Source organism: Danio rerio, chromosome 17, assembly GCF_052040795.2.
Source record: "Danio rerio strain M-AB ecotype USA chromosome 17, GRCz13ab, whole genome shotgun sequence".
In the NCBI taxonomy this organism is placed as follows: Eukaryota; Metazoa; Chordata; class Actinopteri; order Cypriniformes; family Danionidae; genus Danio; species Danio rerio.
The window spans coordinates 28,520,128-28,543,336 of record NC_141037.1 but is presented as its reverse complement, the minus strand read 5'-3'; the positions used below and the strand labels follow the sequence as shown (position 1 = coordinate 28,543,336).

Genomic DNA, 23,209 nt, shown 5'->3' with positions numbered 1-23,209 from the left:
CTTTTTCTTATGAAGAGCCAAAAAACCACACTTGATTAGGGCTAATAGGCCAAAGGTAATAGTTGTCATGGGTAATATCCTAATTAATTTTATAATATTCAAAAATAACTAGAAAAAATTGCTTCATAGTAACTAATATGCTTTTATACATTTGATAATGAATCTAAGTTAATCATTTCCATAATTATTTTCCATATTGAACGATAACAATATATATTTCAATATAAGTTGTTAATGCTTCCAGATTTAAAAAAGTACCCCAACAATGACTAAAGCTACAAAAAATAGAGGGTCCATATCTTATGGCATAAGATATTTTGAGCTGTATTCATATTTTAGGCACATCTCTAATATCAACACTTTTAGATTCCCATTGTTGCAGTAAGTTTTTTGTGACTCGATATAATATCATTTCAACATTATCAACCCAGCCCTAATGGAGATACATAAATTTTTGCCATGATTCGCTTGCCGATGTCTTCTGCATAGTCTGCTATCTGTCGAGTGACAGTATATACATTTAAAAAAATGTTATTGAAACATTTGCCTTTTTGTATCTCAGCAATAAAACAATGAAAAAAAGTTGCATCAAATTAAACATGACGAAAGGCATTCTCTCCAACCCTGTCCTTTGTTCTCACTCTCTTCTCAGATGGTATAGTGGGCCAAATGAAAGGTTTTCAATGGGCCAACTTTGGCCTGTGGGCCCTACTTTAGGCATCTCTGCTCTAAGACATGGGCTTGACTGCCAAGCAGTTTACTATAATTCACTTTGCATACACTTTGCATGCAGGTATGAACTGCTGGAAGTTGTTTTAATAGAGTTTGATACCAAACACTGTATGGGGAAAATCCCTCCACATTTCGTGATGCAGAGAATAATGTCAAACATCTGTGTGTGTATAGTTCATCCTGTAACAATATGTGTTACAAAAATCCTACATGACAGTAATAGTTTGATTAAGTTGTGTACATGTCTGTACAGTGCTTCAAAACACGACTAAAATCGGCATACTCCACACATCTTAATTCGATTAGATCAGATTAAAATAATCAAAAATAGCTGTTTACATGTAGACTCTTCAGAGTACTGTCTTAATCGTATTACAATCGTATTATCGGTGTCCATGCAAACATACTCAGTAACCTAATACTTAAGAAGCCCAAACATTTACACTGTAAAAAGTACATGACAAAAATGTGACAACAAAGTTCATGCTAGTTTAACTTATTTTAACAAGATAATCAGGCTATAGTTTAATTTAAGTTTTACAAAGTTAAACCTAATATTTTTAGTCAGTTTGATTGATGTAAAGGCGGCACGGTAGCTCAGTGGTTGATCGCTGGTTTGAGTCCCAGTTGAGCCAGTTAGCGTTTTTGTGTGGAGTTTTCATGTTCTCCCTGTGTTGGTGCGGGTGTCCTCCAGGTGCTCCAGTTTCCCCCACAGTCCAAAGACATGTGGTATAGGTAAATTGAATAAACTAAATTGTGTGTGTGTGTGTGTGTGTGTGTGTGTGTGTGTGTGTGTGTGTGTGTGAATGAGTGTGTATGGGTGTTTCCCAATACTGGGTTGCAGTTGTTGGTTCATTCCGCTGTGGCAACCTCTGAAATAGAGACTAAACTGAAGGAAATTGAGTTACTAGAAAAGTTATTTTGACTCAAAAATTCAAAAGATGAAGGCAGCAAGATTTGTTTTAAAGTGTATAGTGTACAGTAGATTCTACTATGATCTATTACACTCAAAAAATATGCTTGCTGCTTGTTCAAACTACTTACTACAACTTTAAAATGAGCTGAAACAACTATTCTTCAGTTTATGCTTTATGTTCAATCCACTAGTATTTGTAAAGACTTGTAAATTAACTTAATTCCTTTATGTCATCCCAACACAAAACTCAGCATTTTTTAAGTGTATGGTTAGATTAAGTCAAAGCATCCTAATTAATATTCATGAGCCTAACCAGATCACTGAGCGCTTGACAAGTTTCATGACTTCCCAACCAACACGTCAACACCTACCCCACTTAACCACCAGACTCCCTTCAGTCTCCAAAACCATCTGAACGCAACATTTACAGCTCAACACGTGTTTCAGAATCTCCTCGCTGAACCACACGCGATGTGTGTGTCTCTTTGTGTGGCCACCTGTTGCACTGGATTTACAGAACTGCTCGTTGAGCGTAAAGACGTGTGTGCAGCTGGTGTGTGAGAGGATGCCATCTACACTGGTTATGCCAATCAGCTGGCCAAAGGCTGGAAGAGGCTTAATAAAGCTGGTGTGTGAGAGGATGCCATCTACACTGGTCATGCTAATTAGCTGGCCAAAGGCTGGAAGAGGCTTAATAATTAATTGGCAGACATGAACAGTTTGAGCCTCTTTGATCAGTGGAAAGTGCGTATGAATATGTATAGCCTTCTAATTAACTGAGCAAATAAACATGAGATTGTAATGAGCTGAGCACAGTGTTGTTGGGCTGGTGATATACTGTATGAAGTGGCTGAACACTTCATAGTTTGAGAGTCGCTAAGAGGCAGACATTGTTCTCCTTTGGGTTATGAGTGAACGGGTGCAGATGCAGTGCCAGAACAAGACACTAGAGGGCAGCACAGGTATGGGTCATTTAAATTTTAATGGGTGTGCAAGTGAAACATGATACACGTGTAGTTTAAAAAGATTTGTACTCTGCTAAAGGATCTTTTACTTGTACTAAAATTATTGCGTCAGCTGCAACCCAATCTGATCGCGCACACACACAAATGTTGGGTTTTCATGTTAAATGGGGACTTGCTGTGGATGTAATGTTGGTCAAATTATTCTCTTACTCTAATCCTGAGAGAAAACCTGCAAGTTTTTAAAAAAAAATAATAATAATAAAAAAACTTTCTGTTTTTCATTCATTTCAATCATTCTATTCTGAATGATTCAGTTGTTTTTCTCATGGGGGACAACAAATGTCCCCACATTGTCAAAAATGACTGGTATTTTTATTTTTTTGATGATTGGTATTGATTGATTGTTTGATGAATACCATGCAGGACCACACACGCTCGCACATACACACACACACACACCATTTTCCAAAAGACTTTTTTGTTTTTTACTTTACTTTAAACGATCTTCTGTCACCGTACCTCACCCTACACTAAAATACAACCTTTATAGAAAACAATCTGCAGTTTTACATTCTCAGTATATTTTATTTGTAAGAAAAGTCCCCACAAGGTCAAAATGTACAAGTGTTATTCATCTTGTCAGGTTTTTGGTCCCTGTAATGAGGGGAGTAAGGTACACACATACATACAGAAAAAGACATGATTTTACTGATTTTGAAAGCATCATAAGTAACTTGCTTGGTATTTTTTCTTACATCACTGATACATCAAATTGATTCAATACAATATCATGGGTATTAAAAGAGGAAAGGTGCTTCTATCTGATCTAAACTTCATTGAATCTTTAGCAAATTCAGTCAGACATAAAAAGAAACACCTATAAACTAAACTGATGGCAAACTCATGCAGTGACAAATATAACTGTTTATCAAGTTATCCAAATCAGATGCACATGCAGCCTTTTCCATCAGAATTTAGTTCAAATAGTTTATTAAAGAAGAAAAGGTTAATTAGATTAATAAAATGTTTTTCACATTAAGAAATAAAAGTCCTTCTGTAAAGAAACTATAAAATTATTGCAAGTGACTGCAAGTGAATTTGAAATTTGGTTATGGTTACTTGTATATGTTCTGTATAAAAATGTACACACTCATGTTTTAATCATTAAATATTAAACATTATTGGCCTAAAGTATAGAGCAGTGAGGATTAAACAAACCTAAGAGTTGGTCTGAATACACTGGAGAGACTCATTCCTGTTATCAAATTCAGACTCCTATCAACACAAACACAAGACTGTTCTGTCATATCACATCATGCAAAGGTTACAGTGACATTATTCCCTCTTAAAAACAAAGCTTTTTATTGGCATCAATGGTTCCAGGAAGAAACTTTACATTCCACATAAGAGAATGTTTATAAAAACGTTTGTTATGTTACACAAAATGGTAGGTTCGCTGATACTCTTCACTGGTAGGTTCTTATGGGAATCAAATATGGATTTTCTATGGCAATGTTACAAAAACTTAATTTTGGAACTTTTTTATTATTGTAGTCTGTGCAATTTTTAAGTCAAAACAAAACTTAGTGCATGTAACCGTACATTAATCAGATTCTGACTGGCTGTGATTTTACGGCGCTTCATCTCAGGTTAATGTTGATTGTGGACAGAGGATTTGCTTGGAGCATTGCGCCTAGCTAGGAAACAGCGTGAAAACTCACCAGCTGTACAGAGTTCAGGGAAAAAAATGTCTGAGATCTCATTTGATCACACACAGACTTAGAGTAAAACAAAAATCCTAATTCATGGTAATAGAAAATACTTTTGTTGGTCTCAAAACATCAACAAAAAAGATTGCTTTGTAAAGCAAATTTGAATAATCAACAAGTATGTATACTAAATTAAATTACACAATCTAAACAATTAAACATTTTATAATTTGACAACTTATACAAATAAAACTTCAAAATTAAAGTCCATTTAATACAAGAATTTTCTTTTAAATTAAAGAATTAATTATTCCTTAAAGTACTTATTTATATGCGCAACTACTCATTTATTGAATTACTCATTCTTTCATTCATTCATTCTCAGAAAAATACATTTTGGTTTTTATTTTTAGATGCATATAAAACTTAAAAATGTAATTATTTTGCATATTTGAAGGAAGAAGAAATCAAGTGGCAGCATTTGTGCAAATCAGATAAGTGTGACAACTGGAAAAAGCAAATGATGCTAACCTTCCTGCTTAAGTGAACAGCCTGTCTGACACAGAACACTGAAATATAATAGGCTGTTAAAATGCAAATAAATTCAGAGAGTTCAGAGTGAGTCATGTCAAGTCTGGAGGGCCTTAATATATGCCGTTTCTTAAAAAAAAAATAATAATAATAATAAAAAACAGTGGAATGGCTGATTACTCTATTAGGCTCTTCCTTAAACAATGCTAAAAAATCTTTAAGGAGCACTGTGACTACTACCCTGAATAATAATTTATTCTAATTACTGCTTAAACCACAATGAAGAATTAGACCATATTTCCAAAAATGTAAATATTCATGATCTACAATGACTTCAACACATCGTTTCATTTTGTTCCTCAAATCTGTTCTGTTAATGTGCGGACATTTAAATCGGGGAAGCAATGTTCTTCATAATTACATCAGAATACTTGAACAGTTCTGTGATTGAGTCACATATCAGAGGGTCTTTGTTTGACCTCATTGACTTGGGCACCATTTTAAATTCAAACATAAAGCCCTGATCAGATTCCTATTATATTAAACATTTCTTCAGGACAAAGTTGAGATCATGACCCCTGTAAGTTCAAGGCAAATTGCTGCTCAGGAGCTAAGAGAAATGGGAAACAGGGGAAAGAGGAAAAAAGAAAGCAGTGAGTGTGTGTGTGTGTGTGTGTGTGTGAGAGAGAGAGAGAGAGAGGGGGGAGAGAGAGAGAGGGAGAGAGAGAGAGAAAGAAAGCAGAGATCTAGAAAGAAGAAAGAAACTACAATGAATCTTCCTGGTAATTGCACTTGAGACGCTCTTGAGCGAGTTGCTATTGTGGGAAAGGGTCCATTAAGATGAAGATTCCCAATAAAGATTCAGCACAAGAACTGCACTTAAGCAGATACAAAAGTGTTAAGATGCCAAAACTAAAATTACAGCTAAAACATCTGTCTTTCTGGACAGATGAATGGATTTTTTTTTCTTCCTTTTGAACATTTACAAACAATCAAATTTCCAATGTGTATTACAAACCCTATCCAAACCGCCTTGGGCTAGTGCAAAGTGCACCTGAGCCTGAAACTGAAGACTGTTTCATATGGATTTACTAATGATTCTTACTTTTTAATGAACGTAAACTGGTATTGTTAACTGAAGACACAAACCCTTCACTGCATGTCAGCTGCACCTTCAGCAAACCTCCTAATACCTGCAGCACGAGAGCTTTTCTGATAACTTATGAGTGTCAGAAATAATAGATCTGTTCAGCAAAATATTTGACTGCGTGTCACTGCATCCCAAATCACTAAAGCGATATAACTCAAGCAATCTCCACTGTGCCTATCAAGAGCGTTAATCTTCTGTTAAACTGAACAGTCGCATCATCGATGATGTAATGCTCCATTCACATGGGGCGTCAACGCTTCCCATTCACTTTGAATGGGTGACGTCAGGCGTTGCCGAATTGCATTGTGGATCCATCGGCGCTGCTTCAGTGGTGTTACTCGCTGCAGAACTTGGGACTTTCTCAACTTTTCAAGCGCCAATGTACTTGTCAGCCAATCAGATCACTTTATGCCAATACACCAGCTCAGACAGAAGTCGATTGCTGACTAATTTCATTGGCTGACGCTGCTGTGACAATTGCGTTAGTCCCAACTTCAGGAACACCCTCTGTCAAACATTGACGCTGAAGCCCCGTATGAATAGGGCGTGCTCTCATTCAGAAGGCAAAATGCAGTGTGAGTGCAGGCCGTCAGGGGAAGGAGGGAAAAAAAAATAAAAAATTCGCACTTTCGGCATGGTTCAAGGCAACTGTATTTAGTGTGAGTACGCCCTAAAGTGTGCAGTTATTTTTATTTTCAAAGAAAAAAAATTTACAACTAAAGTTTTTGGTGGTAGGTCTTGACTGCACTGAAGTTCCATATTACTTTGGTGAATGAGTTTAAATACTTCACAGCTAAAAACAAAAGAAATGAATTTTAGGACAGAGAGAGATTTAAGGACAGAAACCTAACAAAAAATGTCTGAAAAGAGAACATCTGACCAATAGCTTTAGGTGTGGAGCAGTAGCAGTAGTATTGACTCCAGTCTAAAGCTGCACGATTCTGGCTAAAACAAGAATCACAATTTTTTTAGTTAGAAATCAAGATTACAAATTTCTTACGATTCTGTAGGTATAGAATAAAGATTAATACGAGTAGACTATTAGTATTATTGTTATTCTCAATCATATGGTAAAACAACAATAATATTAAGCATGTGTGTAGGTCTAATGTTGGTTAAAATGATACATTTTGAATAGACTTGGAATGGTGGACTTGAGCAGACTTTAAATTTGTCCTGGTCAATAACACATAGTAAAGTCATGCATCAGAATTCAACTATTCATCATTCTGAAGAGACAACAACTTGCTATCTGTCGTTGACAACATTAGTAGACCATTTTCACTGGTAAAATGAAACATTTGCCATTATCAGATTCCCTCTTGCATTTATTTCAACATTATATAGGCCAGAGTAGGTAAACTGACACTATAAAACATTTATTTTCATGCATAACACTGTGGTAGCTATGAAAGAAAGAGGAAAAAAACAGTCTGTGCAACAAACTGAACATTATTTACAACTTTCTTACCTGTTAACAACATTCACAGCCTATGCAGGCTCTGTTCACTAAATTAGACATCGATTGCGCACACCCCCTCTCAATAAGAAACAAAGTGCGTGAGCTCACGTGTGATTTCGCAGCCGCGAATACATCATTATATTAAGACAAAAACTGACATTTTTGGGTGAATTATTCCTTGTAAATACAGTATGTGACACTTTTAACACTATTTGGAGGTATTTTAACACTATTTTGGCATTTAAAACAATATGAAGCCTTATACAACTGCCTTTATTCTTCTCCTAAACTAGAAAATAGAATTGCCGGAACTGTAAAAATGCTGAATTAACATCATGTGCAGGGTCAAATCAAGATTGCAATCTTTTTTCGATTAGTCTTGCAGCCCTACTTCCGTCCATTAAATTATCACAAAATAATGCACAGCTGATTAATTTATACACTTTCCAGTCTGCTCCAAACTTTAAGTTTGATAAAAGTCCTAGCCTGGACACATCTAAAAGCTAAAATTCAGTTAGTCACAGCGCCACCTGCTGGCATCAGGAAGTGTGACACTTATAAATAGCTTTCACATATTCCACACCAGGTGAAATGCATATCACCCAGCGAAAAAAGAAAAAAAAAAAGTAAAAGTAGAAATGTTTTTGAAGAAACTATTACTTCAATCTACAAAGTCCAGTATACTTTTTCACTATGTCAGAGGAGGAGCACCACACAACATTTCAATCATGCTTTAATGAGTAATTCAGTAATTTCACCACTTCTTGCGATGACAGAAGCCCATCTGTAGGATGTAGCGTGTGAGGTTTGTGAATGAGTTGCTCGGGTCAGGTGTGAATGGAAGATTAGTCCCGTGGGGAGTGTCAGAAAATAATAAGAGTCATCACAGAATAGAGGATGAGCAGCATAACCATGGAAACTGCAGTCAGGGTTGAAGACGAGAGACACGGGAGCATCTGAGGGCTTCATATAACAATATGCACGTATAGTCATTTACATAAATTATACACATAAAACATGTAGTCAGTTTCAAACAGATAACACACCACATCAGAACAAACATGATCTAGTTAAATGGAACATTTACTCACACTTGAGTAGTTAGAGTTTCTTATGTTGAACACAAAGGAAGATGTTTTGAAAAATATGAATGACAAACATACTAGAAAAAAACAAAAATGATGGACGTCAAAGGTTACCAGTTTCAAACATTCTTCAAAATATCTTCTTTTGTGTTCAACAGACCAAGTCAAAGTGGTTTGAAACAAGTTAGGGGTGAATATATAATTACAGAATTAAAATTTTTGGGTGAAAAATCCCTTTAAGCGTTATGTAAGCACACAAAGATGTTGTCTGTTACACCTGTGCAAAAGGAAAAACCAGACGACCTTAATACCTGCGTCACCCTCTGATTTTAAACAGACATATCTAAATATGTGACGTATTCTTGCGTACAAACCCAGACAGAACAGTTTAAAGACACACACACACACACACACACACACACACACACACACACACACATACACATACACAGTCTCGGAGATAAATGACCTCCAGCACAAGAACACAGCTCATTAATTTATAAAGTGTGCTCTGCTAAGGCCTGCTCAAGCCAGGACACCTTACACCACGTGCGCAGACCCCAAACACACCATCACTGCCTCCTCCAGGCTCTCATGTGGATGCAAAATTACCTCTGAGGGCACCCAATAACTGTCTGTCCCAGCTGGCTGGACAATTAAGCAATAAAACAGGGCAAGAGCTCATGAATCACTGGCTGTGCACAGCTCTGAGGGGAGTTACAGCTCTACTGTGACATAAAACCTTAATCAGATTCTACACGCCACTGAGGAAAATGCTGATATTCACAAGACGAAATTAAATTCTGAAAATAGTAATTGGTATATTAAAAATAAAAAGCAATGTTACAATTAAAATTACAAGTAGATATTGCAATTACAAGTCAAATTAAACAGTATGCTACAATAAAGTGTATTCATCACATTATAATGTACATTATGAAAAAAAAAAATCAACACATTTTTTTCTTTAGGATAAATCCCATGAGATAGGTAATCTAAGTAATGTAAGTTATGTAAGTTAGTAATGTTAAAAAAATTAAATGTAACACTAAATAAACAACAATCAGTAATTGATTGAACTATTCAGTAACTGGTTCAGAACCAACCAATAAGTAACTATTGAATCCAAAAACAATCAATGAATTGATACTGATATATTGCGAGCTCATTATTTGAGAAGTAGAATGCACAATAAGCATCTTCATATAGAGACACTGCAGCACTGCTGAAGATTGTGGGTGTTTACAGGGGTTTGACGGATAAATATGAATTTGTAGCTAAATTGTTAATGGTGCCAAACAGCATTTTCCCGCTGTTTACATGCCGCTGACTACAACATACCGTTAGGCTAGACACTGTGCATGTAATTATTAAATTGAAACAAATAAAAATACTTAAAGGTTGTGGCTCACAATCTACAGCTTCATCTATTATGGTTGGAGCTGCTCTTTCTTTGAGGAGCTTTTAGCTGAATCCAGCACTGAACATGGAGAGATTCTGAAAGCTGTCCTTTGTCAAATGCTTGTTATACATTTATTATAATTCTCTGGAGCATAATTAAAATAAACTGTAAGCCCTTCTCTCTTTGTGTCGTGCCCTTTTTAAGCCCAAATAACAGAAACATAAAAAGCTCTTTGGAAATACCTGCATTTGGATGGCATTTTAGCTTTCTCTGATATCATTACATTACAGCATGACAGCGCCTCTGGCTACGCCTCTTTGCGGCATGGGGTGTATGCACGTGGTAAATGTGTGTAACCGGAAGCGTGTGATTTCGTTAACCCGGATGTTTTTTTTTGTAGTCCTCAATCTTCTTTCGCTGTCGCTTTGCTAAGGTAACTCCGTAAAAGCCAATAGTTGCATCCCAAATCGCATACTTATGCACTATTCTATGCCATTTTGTAGAATAAATAGTGTAAGTAGTGCGTTCACACTGAAAACTCTAAAAAAATAATAAGTGCATTTTAATTACTCGGATGATGCACTCATTCAGCCGCTAAAATGAAGTGGGTAATGATGGACTCTTCACACACTCAACAACCGCAGGTTTGCTCATGTAGCGGAAGGGGCGGAGCTATCGGGCACATGTTGGGTACCTTTATTTATTTTGGATGGTGAAAGCAAAATTCTCCTACAAGAGTGATTATAGCGCCTCCCGATGGTGAATGTGTTTATACTCATGGCAAGTATTATTTGATAGTTTGGTCATTTATTTCACTGATTTGGCAACTGTCAAATGTCATCAGGGAAATGGTTTGAATTTTCCGCTTCTTAAAAAAAAATTAGTGTTCCATAAAACATAGTGCATGAGTGCATAGTGTATAGTGTGCCATTTGAGACGCAGCTAATGTCTCCCTTTGCATTGAACTTAGAGCATATTACATTCAAAGATGTTGTTCATGTATGTTCACACAGCTACATTAAAGTTGAACAAAAGTTTAAAATATAATATCGTAGTGGATCACCCCTTTAAAATGAGATAAGAAATAGAGAGAAGATTATATATATATATATAATTATTATTATGATTATTATTGGCTCTTGTTTATATAGTAACTCTTAAAATAAAGTAATAAAGGTAAAGCAATGGACGTTTTTACATTGACTAAAAAATTGTATTAAGATTTATGTTGGGAAGAATTTGAACATTTAAACATGTTTGAAATTATTATTCTTCATGTCAATTTTCTAGTAACTTACATTTTATCAATAGTTTGAAATGGTTTTAATTTTTAGATTTTGTGTTTGATTTTCATTTTGGCCAAATTTGAGTACATAATGATATGCACAGAATTTCAGGCTAATTTATAAATTCATTAATATTTAAAAGTGGAATTTCTGAAATCTAATTACATCATCAATAATAACAATATTTTTTTCTTTTTTTAAATAAATTTTGATACAAAAATGCAATATCAATTCCTTTACAAACCTGTAGACTTCCTTTCTTGATGAAAATGTGCTAGCTTGAAAGGCAAAACTTGATCAATAACTCTCTACAGGCTTTGAATATGGTCGGGAGTACAGGGTGCGCAGGGTAATCGGGTACATATGAGGGGGAGTTGAATTCAGAGTCTGCAAAGAGTTGTGGATCAATACTATCATTGTCCTAAATGTCATTTATGTTGTGTGGAGTGGGTGAGATTTACAGCATACAGACACATCAGAGTCGATTCTGTGACTCACCGCGATATTGACTTTAGCTGAATCTACACAGCCAGCAAGGCGAGCCATTGTCGACCAAAGCACAACTTTATAACGATGACCAATAACTCAAACAATTTCGGCTGCAATTAAGTTTGCAGCGGGTCGAATGCACCTTCGGCACAGACAAAGGCAATAAAGGCTAATGATTAATCCGCTCAAACCCTCAGCTCTGACCAGGCTGATTTGAGAACAGAAGTAGGAGATGATCTGGACTTTGTAGAGCAGTGAAAGGCGCATGTGTTCGCAGAAAGGCCAGTAGTTTAAGAGCACGGCTGGAGATAAATGGCGACATGCTCACACCTGATATGAGTGTCTGAAGGTCAGCCAGAGCGGTCAAACAATTGATGGATGTGAAGTACAGGCGGGCATCTTCAAGCCTGGCTGACTTTTCTCATTTCTCCAGGCCTGCTGATGAATGGAACGGAGTTGTGTGTGAGTTAAAACACTGCCGCAGTACAGTGTGCTCGTCACTTTAACATGACAAGAAATAAGCGAGAGACTAAGCTGGAGAGGAAACCTTAAAGGAACAGTTCACCCCAAAAGAGAAACTTCCGTCATCACACTTGTCAGTTTGTGTTTCACAGAAGAAAGAACACCACACAGTTTTTTAAGAACATGAAGAGGAGTCAATTTAGAAATTTTGCCTGCCGAAAAAGGTTATGTGTGGTCAGAATCACTGACTAAAGCAGTTTAATTAACGTTTCTTATATAGTATTTTTTGACTGTTCATAGTTTTATAGTGGTTACAAAAGAGAAAAACTATTGCTGCGTCCCAATTCGCATGCTTATACTAAAAGTATGTATTTTTTGTGTGAAGGAAAAGTATATACTGTTGAGTGTTTAACAGAAGATTATGCAAGATTTGGGACATTCTACTTCCTTATTAACAGATTGTTGTGTTGCTTAGTTATGAGCCCTGTCAGTCATCCACACATCATTCACATTTCTGGCATATTTAATTTCCAACCTTATTGGAGAAGCAGCAGCAGGATAATCTCCCATTCGCGAGTCTTTCATGCAGAGAAGTCTCCTCAGGTCTTTTGATAATTGTTCATTCAGACGTTAATGTCCAAACATGTCTTTATATAAGTTAACGTTGTTGCAGATGAACTAAAACACAGAAATCGTGATTTAAATATTTTCCAGCGGGCTAGATATTACTTAACAGTCATACAAATATCTTTACCAAAGCCTCTCTACTTGACAGTTGGTCTCACATGTTCACCATGTTTTGTAGTTTATTTACATTTATCACTCGCGTCGCGTTTGTAGTTCTAATCAAATTCATGTCCAAAGCACAATGTATTGTGGGCAGATTCTTAAATCTCAAGTTTGATCTTTCTGTTTCTGTGGATGCTGGACATTCTCTAAAAACGTACAGGACACCTGCTGGTCTTTGTGCTTTGTCTTAACTTTCTAATTATTTTCAAACTTTTTTACTCTTTAATATGGTGCCGTTACAAAAAAAATTGTTGCTTCATTAGTGTAAATAAAACTGAAAAAAGTGAAAGTGTAAAGGTGAAAAATCCACTAAATAATAAAGTATTGATATACTGTAATTAATATCTGGTGAATATCACAAAGTTATGGACATATGTGGAAATAGAGTCAAATCTTCTTTGAATAAGAGTTTTAAAATGTGAAATGTTAGAAGTGTTTGTAAAATTAAAAATGCTACAAAAAACTGTAAATTATCTTATCAACCACTTTTTAAAAAAATTAAATGTTTTAACCCTGAAATATATGTAACTTTACTGTACATTTTTAATAAAGACAGTAAAAAAACAGTAATTATAATGTGTTATTGTTTTTTTTTTAATACATTCTCAAAATTTTTTAATTTTTATTCTCTAAATTTTTTTATATTTATTGCGTTATTTCAATTGTCCAGGTGGCTTTATCTTCATGTGCATAAACTTGGTACTTAGTACTGAAGGTTATTTGGACTGAAGATGCACATTTCAGTTATATTATTATCTTTGTTAGCCACACATTTTTACGGCAAACAACAACAACAACAGTTGAAGTTTAAAATCCACTACCTGAAAAAAGTCTTGTCTTGTCCAAGTTTTAGGAAAAACAAATAATAACTTAACTTCTAGTTGAGCAATTGGCATCAGAAGTGGCTTATATGAAAGGCAAAGGCCTCTAGATTACGCATATTTTACCAAAATAAAATATGATCATGCCTTGATTTTTAACTGTATTTGATTAAGACAACAAGGTCTGACTTTGCTAGACAAAAGTCTTGTCACATAACAGAAATAATGTGCAGTATAGAATATAAAGTCATGGTGCAGTGGGGAAAAAATTAAAATATAGTGTATGACTCCCATGAGCTTGGAGGACTGCATCCATACATCTCTGCAATGACTCAAATAACTTAACTAAGTCATCTGGAATGGCAAAGAAAGCGTTCTTGCAGGACTTTCAGAGTTAATCAAGATTTTTGGATTCATCTTCAATGCCTCTTTCTTTATCTTACTCCAGACATGCTCATTAATGTTCATGTCTGGTGACTGGGCTGGGCTTCGGATGTAGTCCAACAGATGATTCATCAGAAAAATCTACTCTCTGCCACTTTTCCAAACGATTAACTAGAAGCTTCTATTTGATTCTTTTACAACTCGATCGAGATTAGCTCCAAACAAATCCAACTCTCACCTGCTTAATAGTCTCTAGTAGTCTTGAAAGTTTGATCAGCTGTGCAAAACTGTGCAGAGCTGAGGCCCTCCAGGAATCGAGTTTGAGACGTATGTTTTACAGTGTTGTTTTGAGTATTAGGTAAGTGATAGCAAAACAAACGTACAAAAATAATGTTAGAAGCTACTTATATCTCTATAAAAACGTGTTATTTTTCCCGCATAAATATATCGCACACAAAATCTGCAGTTGCACTGGTACAGGTCAGAGATATGGGTCAGCCTTGAAAAGCAAATATTTTTATTGCTTCACTAGCAGTCATGCATGTAAACACCATGACTTTTCTGCGCAAGCCATTAATTTTCTGCACCGCCTCTGTTTTGCCTCTGTCCTCTTTCCCTTTGAAAATAAACTGGAAACTCACAGCAACCACGAACACCATAAAACAACCCTAACGAGACCCACAAAACAGCGTCTGACAAATAAACAGCATTCTGTTGACTGAACTAAAGCTCTGCGAGGCCAAGACGCACAGCAGGAACCCTTGAGCCTCGGAGCACAGATCTGTTTGCTGCTTCTGTCCGATAGTGACAGCAGGGTCACGAGGAAGTTCAGCTTCGGGCCAGACAGCTGTGAAGTAAAAAAAAAAAAAAAAAAGCGGTTTAAAAATCTAGCTTCAACACCTACAGACGTCTGAATCTATTTCTGCCTCCATACGCCATCTGTCCTGCATGAATCTGCTGCAGCCGAAAACAAATAAAAACAACCATCTAACATCGAACAGCAAAAGCTAACGAACACAAACCTCTCACATTACAAATGCGCATGAATTACTGTAAGAGTAGACCAAAACAAAACAATGACAGCTGCTATTAAAGCCGTGTGATGAGAAATAGGATTATAACAAGAGACCTTGTAACCAAACAGCTGCCAGATTGATAAAAATGCTTAATAATTAACAAACCAATAAAGTCATTAAAATGAATGGTTCACCCAAAAATGAAAATTACCCCATAATTTACTCATCCTCAAGCCATACTCTGTCTACATAACTTTTTTCTGACAGATGAACACAGTCAGAGTAATTTAAAATGTTTATCCTGGCTCTTGCATGCTGTGTAATGTCGTTGGTGACTTATTTTCAAGCTTCCAAAAGTGCATGAATCCGTTGTCAAACTAGGTCATAGTATCTGTAGTGATGGGACAAGCATACAAAATATGCAGAGCAGTAGGTCTCCTACCTTAGAATGTGTTTTCTTAAACATTCATTCATTTTAAAACACAGCATACCAACAACTTCTCTTTAGAAGCTTTGGCTTACAAAGGCGAAGCTAATTTACAAAAACATCTGCGTTGGCTTTGCCTTCTCTAGCAGTCCATCATCCATAATAGCCCCTGTACTGTATGTTTCATCTTCAGGTGTTCATGCATCATGCTTTTGTTACTGAGATTTGAAAAAAAATCAATAGCATTTCTGAGGTGAGTCAGGCAATTTTGAATTATGAGACAATTTTGTCTTATGCTATGAGGTTGTTATTTTAGTGAAAGCATGAAAAAAGTAGTGTTACAATATTATTAAATAATAAATCACTTAAAAACAATTAGTTGACTTAATTCTGCGTTGACTCATGGAAAATTAAATTACACTACTGGTCAAAAATTTGGGGTCAGTTTTTTTTTCATGTTTTTTTTTTTTTAGAAAAATTTTCTGTTGATCAAGGACACATTTATTAAATTCAAAAAAAGTTTAACCTGTTAAATGTTTATTGCATACAACTGCTTTCTTATTGTACAGTTGAAGTCCGAATTATTAGCCCCGGTTTATTTTTTACCCAATTTCTGTTTAAAGAGAATATTTTTTTCAACACATTTCTAAACATAATATTTTAAAATAACTCATTTCACTTTTTAATAACTGATTTATTTTATCTTTGCCAGGATGACAGTAAATAATATTTTTCAAGACTCTTCTATACAACTTAAAGTGACATTTAAAGGATTAACTAGGTTAATTAGGTTAACTAGGCAGGTTAGGGTAATTAGGCAAGTTATTGTATAGCGATGATTTATTCCGTAGATTAATGAAAAAAAAAATTCAGCTTAAAAAGGCTAACAATTTTGTCCTTAAAATTGTTTAAAAAAATAAAATCTGCTTTTATTCTAGCCGTAATAAAACAAAAAAGACTATCTCCAAAAGAAAAAAATCATCCGAAATACTGTGAAAACTTCCTTGCTCTGTTAAACATTATTTGGGAAATATTTAAAAAAAATAAAATCAAAGGGGGGCTAATAATTCTCACTTACTTGTTTGTAGTTTCAAATAAAATGATTACTCCTGTCATTATTGCTTTTTATTACTATTAGTATTACCATTAATAAAAAAATCATAATAATCATAATAATAACAACAATAGTAATTATTATTAGAGTGATTTCTGAAGGATCAAGTGACTCTGAGGACTGGAGTAATGAAGCAGAAAAATAATCTTTAAAATCACTGGAATAAATGATAAACTACTTTTGAACAGTTATTTTATAGTGCGATAACATTTAACAATTTCTACGGTATTTTTGATTAAATAATTGCAGCATTGGTGAGCAGGAGAAGCGTATTTTAAAAATCGTGCTGACCCCAAACTTTAAACCTGTAGTGTATGTTTTCAGCATTGCTTCAGTTCATCATCTTTTCATGATTTTTCTGGAGTGCTAAGCATTACTAATCATTTACATGCGTTTCTGTTGCAACAGCCAATCAGGAGTGTTAGGTCAGGCACTGCTGAAAATGTCAGAGTTTGCTGAAAACTAAAAACAAGTTAACCATGACAATTAACAGAGAATTCAGCTTAAATACAAGTTAAATAAAACTGAATAATCAGGATTTATATTATGGTGAATAAAAATCTGAAGTTGATATCTGCTGCAAAAACTCTGATCGGAGCACAAATATCAGCATCACTGCAAATTTTCAAAAGCCGTATATTAAATTCATGTGAGAAACAGGTTAAAGTTGAAGATATCATTTGCCGAAATACCTCAACCTGGATATTAAGTGTGCTTTCACAGCTAGACATTTGTTTTGGAACATGGCATGTTTGATCCCTTAGCTCAGTTCTTTTGGGCATATGTGAACACTGCAATCGGGCTCAAATCGGCATCAAAACAATCGGTCCAAGATTGCCTGAACGAGGTAGTCTCAGCTCGCTTGAAATGAGCAGTTCTATTGTACCAAAAAAAGCAATATGATCCAACGAACCAGGCTATATCACAGTAAAGCTTTTAAGGCATAACAAAACAAAACAAAACAAAACAAAACAATCGATCTATATAGGTGTGAAACCACCCTAAGTGTATAGCAACCTAAACAATCTGTTGAACACTTTTTATGGTCTACAAAAGACAAACAAAAACTTCAGACTAATATTTTATTTTCTGGCTGAAGTTGCTAAACTGCTTTTCTAATGGGAAATGATAGACTGTAACTTGACAGATTCAATCACTGTCCTACAAATTTGACCAGACAAACAGAAGTTACACCAGATCAAACAGATTAAGTGGATAATCAACGTGAAATCTATTTAAGGTCTATTAGCCTAAAAACACTGCAGGCTGAGCCATCAGTAGCTGACGGGGCTGGATTTGTGTGTTTTTCTTTTTTTCCCCCTGCAGCAGTCCAGCTGAGGATGAATTCACATAAGAAATCTCTGCATAAACATATTAATATTTCATCAAAAGAGAGCTGTGACATAAACTAATATCACAAAATACCTTTAAAAGGGAATATTAAAATAGCGCATGAGGATATGGGCGAAAAAACATAAGAGATAACTAGGCAATTGAAGAGAGGAAATGATCAAGCAAGAGCGTGTTTCTTTTGCTTTGTGGACATCAATAGCTGGATGATTGTCTTTATTGCATTGATTTAGATGTCTGGATGAATCACCATGAATAGTGAACAATTATGGCTTCAAACAGGATGTGGACACACACAAACCTTTCTTTTACACATCAGGGAAGGAGTGAATATGTCTTGTTTCCAATCAAATGTAGAGAATAATTTAGTAAAAACAAAGACTGAATAGAGGCGTCACAGTGGTGCAGTGGGTAGCACGATCACCTCACAGCAAGGAGTCACTGGTCACTGGTTTGAGTCCTGGCTGGGTCAGTTAGCATAACTGTTTGGAGTTTGCATGTTTGCGTGGGTTTCCTCTGGGTGCTCCGGTTTCCCCCCACAAGCCTATAGGCATGTGCTGTAGGTGAATTGGGTAAGCTAAATTGTCCATAGTGAACATGTGCGTGAGTGTCTATGGATGTTTCCCAGTGATGGGTTGCAGCTGGAAGGGCATCTGCTGCGTTAAAAAATATGCTGGATAAGTTGGCAGTTCATTCCACTGTGGTGACCCCAGATTAATGAAGGGACTAAGCGGAAAAGAAAAATTCAATTTTTATTACAGTTTTCATAAGTCACTTATTCATTCATATTTTTTAATGTGAACTTTACTGTAACTCACAGTATTGTTCAAAAGTTTAGCGTTAGAGATATTTTTTATTTTCACCCAAAAAATTAATATTTTTATTCATCAACGAAAATTAAAAGACACAGGGAAGACAAAAATGTACTTTCTAATTTGCAGTGTTCTTCCTATTCCTATAAATATTTAGCAGCATAACAGTTTTTAACAATAGTAAAGAATAAAATACTGTAAAACAGGGATGCGCAATATTAAAAAAGATATTTTGTATTTCTGTGTAATACAAAATACGTAAATCGGAAGCGGAATAAAAACAGGAGTCTCTTCATAAAAGCCGGAGTATCAGTGCGCCATTACATTGAAAACATGATTCGATTTGCGCCTTCTGATTGGTTCTCAGGACATAGCAGCTTATGCTGTTAAAGGCAAGTGGCGTTTAGAAGCTTTTGCAAACAATCTGTTATATCTGAATGTGCTGACGCTGGAATTTAGATGATTTGAAGCAAAAATATTTGTTGGACATGTTCTACGTGTCATTAGCTCATTTTTGGAGAAAGTGACATTTAATGGCTTTTGCATCTGAACTTGTCAAATATAAATGTGAAATAAGCAGTGCTTTATGGTTTTCAGGGTATAGTGAAATCATATTCAGGTGCAGAATTTCAAAAAGTAAAATCAAACGTAAAATAACAGTGCAAAGACTTTACTCTTTAAATACTTCAATAAAGGTTGTATTAAATCTACATATGGTAAAATTGCTCGTGTCTGAATGTTTTCAACTCTCATACCGCCTAAAAACTTGTGCAAACGATAAACTTTTACTCCATTATGGTTAAACTTTGAAGTAACTCCACAAATTTTGTCCATATATATATATATATATAATCCATACATTGCAGATCCTGCCATGCGACTATTGCAGATGTGCACATGCTGAAACTATATATTGTGCAGCTCTACTAGAAAAATTAAAAAGTTACCAAGTCCAAACAAAGGATATAGTTCATGAATTTTGGATGTTCAATAGTAATCAAACCAATCATCTTGGCATTGACGACACAAAACTAGAGGAACCATAGGTTAGATTTGTGGACTCAATAAGTACAATATAAATAATAACAATAATATTACTTCAATATCTGCAATGTTAAAGAAGGTAAACAATAAAAGGTCCACATATAATGATCAATCCAAACTAGGGCTGAACAACAGTTGAGCATCGATATTGCAATGTGAGTCTCTGCAATAGCCGCATGATTAGATTAGTTATTAAATATCAAAAGAATATAAAGATATAATTAATTATTATTGTTTTAAAATTATTTATATAATAATGACCAAGCTATTTAAAGTTTGACTGTTCAATTTCTCCACCTGGATGCTGTTAGTCTTTCCAGAAATCCATGAAGCACTGTCTATTTTACTTTATATATATATATATATATATATATATATATATATATATATATATATATATATATATATATATATATATATATATATATATATAGTAATTCTGTCATATTTACATATGCTTGTAATTTATCGGATTTTAATGCATATGCACTGAACAGAAAAAGAATTGATGGTCTAAGTTGATCTAAATTAATTAAATATTCCCAAATAGAGCCATTCAAATCATCTTATGAAATTACATTGTCAGATTTTTCCAATATTGTGCAGCCCTAATCGACACATGCTCATATTAAAAGAGAAAATTAACAATAACATTCATAATATTATCCACAAAACTCTAAAACAGTCCACAAAAAGCTATTTTTTCCATCCTAAAACTATAGTGTAGCTTTACTCCCTCTTCATCTATCTGTCTTCAAAACTCATTCTCTCCCCAAATCAACTGTTAATGAAGAAAACGTGCTAAAATGAGAAACGCGAGTGTCAGTAGGAATGAGAAATCTGTTTGCACAGACATCGGATCAGTTCACTCAACTGCAGTCAGACACAAACACAGCACTGAGCACACTGCTGTGACGTCACACAGGATGATGTCATTCCAATGCGAGAGAGCCAGAAATCCTCGCTCTGCGCTCATGATGGGCCGTAATGTGCCAATGAAATTTGCCGCAGTGCATAACAGAGGAATAGATGCCAGCCTATTAAAAGAACTCAACATAAAGAGTGAGACACAACACGGATGGTTCAAATGACCTGACAGAAAGACGAAGAAAAAAATGTGTGTAAGAGCAGAATAAAGAGCAGATCAGATTTTCGCTGTGTGTGCAGAGTCGGTCGTGCTGAAACGTGTCTGAAGTGACTCAGTTTGAGTGTGTGCAGGTGTCAACACACACACATAGCACATCTTGGATCAGCAACAATATGAATGGACACAGAGCCAAACCGCTCCACTACACAAAAACATGTCGACGCAAGCTACTGTAGAGCAAACACAGACTGTAGATGGGGATTTCTTCAGCTGTAGGCCGATTCTGACCTTCGTGCTTGAGTGTTTTTGTCACATTAGTTGATTCAATTTGTCTACTAAGAACACCTACAATGCATATACATCTGTATATTGAGAGGATTCATGATAAAGGAATTTTTTGGAAAGTCATAAACAATTCCAGCCCAGGCTGATTGAAAATAAGTGCCTCGGTCTACTTTTTTGTGAAACGTAAACCATGTTGCCCCGGGTATGTTTTGTTGCACAATTTAGATGATAATTCCACTAGTGACTATTTATGATTTAAAAAAAAAAGGAGTTTAAATGTACCAAGGAATGTCCATACTCTGTGTAAAAACAAATACATAAATATTTTCACATAATGTAATGTAATACAATATAATTTTATAAGTGAACATTTGTAAGCTGTGGAAGATTTTTGATCTTGGTTTTTTGTAGAATTTAAAATGAGAAATAAAAGTTCTAATTCAAATTCAAATCAAATCAGAATCAATTTCTTCCATATGAAAATGACCTTAGCAAGAAATAAAAACAAAATTGACATTCTTTTGTGACATCTTAAATAAAATACACAATACGCATTCAACAAGCTCTGCTTTCAAACTCATTTAACACATCACTGCAGCACGCGAGGAAAAGTGTGAGTGTCTGAGTCGAAATATACAGATGAAGGAGCATGATTCACAGTGAGAAATAAAGACTCTTGAGAAGAAAAGAAGATGTTGGAGCGTGGCAGTCAGATCTTGCACAGATGAAATGCACTGAACTCAACACGTCTGTGACAATAAAAGATCTCCCACAACACCTCAAAATCAGAACAGCACGACCCAGTTCATTTCATATTCTCGACTGAATGAGGCCGACTGTGGATTATGGCACATTTTCTACAACTAGCATATCGAGTTACCTTGATAACTTCTCACACATCTGGAAAAACTAAAGTTGGCTTTATTCCGAAAAGCTAAAGCTGCTGTCTTGTAGACTAGATCTTTTATTCATCAAAGACATATTACATTTAACAAAAACATACAGTTAGGACATTTATATCACAAAAGATTTCCATTTTTAAAACAAATGCTGACCTTTTGAAGTTTCTACTCAAAGAATGAAGTAAATATTTAGCAAAAATTGATGAACACTGACAATATTAAATGTTTATAATTTAGGGTTGTCACAATACTGAAATTTGGTACCAATCGATATAAAAATTAAAAAAATATTCATTTCCCGCTAATATTTGAGTGTTGTTCAACAAAAATAATTGTGATTGGCTGTGAAGGTCCACAGTTCACCGAACTCACTGATGCTTACTGAGTGTAATCACAGACACAGGGACACTGGTGAATTTCAAAGTCACATCGATCAGTTGACATATGTGTGATCCGCTGATGAATCGCGGCTTTTTAAATGCTCCAGTGTCCCTGTATCTGTGGTTACACTCAGTAAATAGCGGTGAGTTCGGTGAACTGAAGAACTTCAAGGCCAATCACAAGGCCAGTCATTTCTGTTGAGCATGTGAACACAATGACAAATCAACGGTGTTTAGGAACGGGCTCTACAGCGCTCAAATGTTAGCGGAAAAAATACATTTTTAAAATTTCAGTATCGAATTCCAGTATTGCGACAACCCTATTATAATTAGATGTCTGGTATATCATGGGACAGTGAAAACACTATTTCTAGGTGTCCTTGTTACAATGTAAATATTCATTTAACTACTGAATGTTATTAAATTAAATGTATGTATTATATGCTTAAGGTTAGAATGCAGGGTTAACGCCTGTTTCACACCGCACGTGAAAGCAAAGTGTGAGCAGCACGTGCACAGCACGTATGGAGAGCAGAAGCAGCACGCAGGTGTTTGCTTTTCACACTGACTGGGTCTGCATCTATGTCTATTCTATCTAGTTGCCTATCT

The 23,209-nt window shown here is 35.3% G+C and overlaps 1 protein-coding gene across 2 annotated transcripts in view; it reads right to left on the bottom strand.

Moving 5' to 3' along the window:
* rps6ka1 (ribosomal protein S6 kinase a, polypeptide 1) overlaps positions 1-23,209 on the bottom strand; it is a 105,609-nt gene that overhangs the window by 36,638 nt on the left and 45,762 nt on the right. The window lies entirely within an intron of this gene.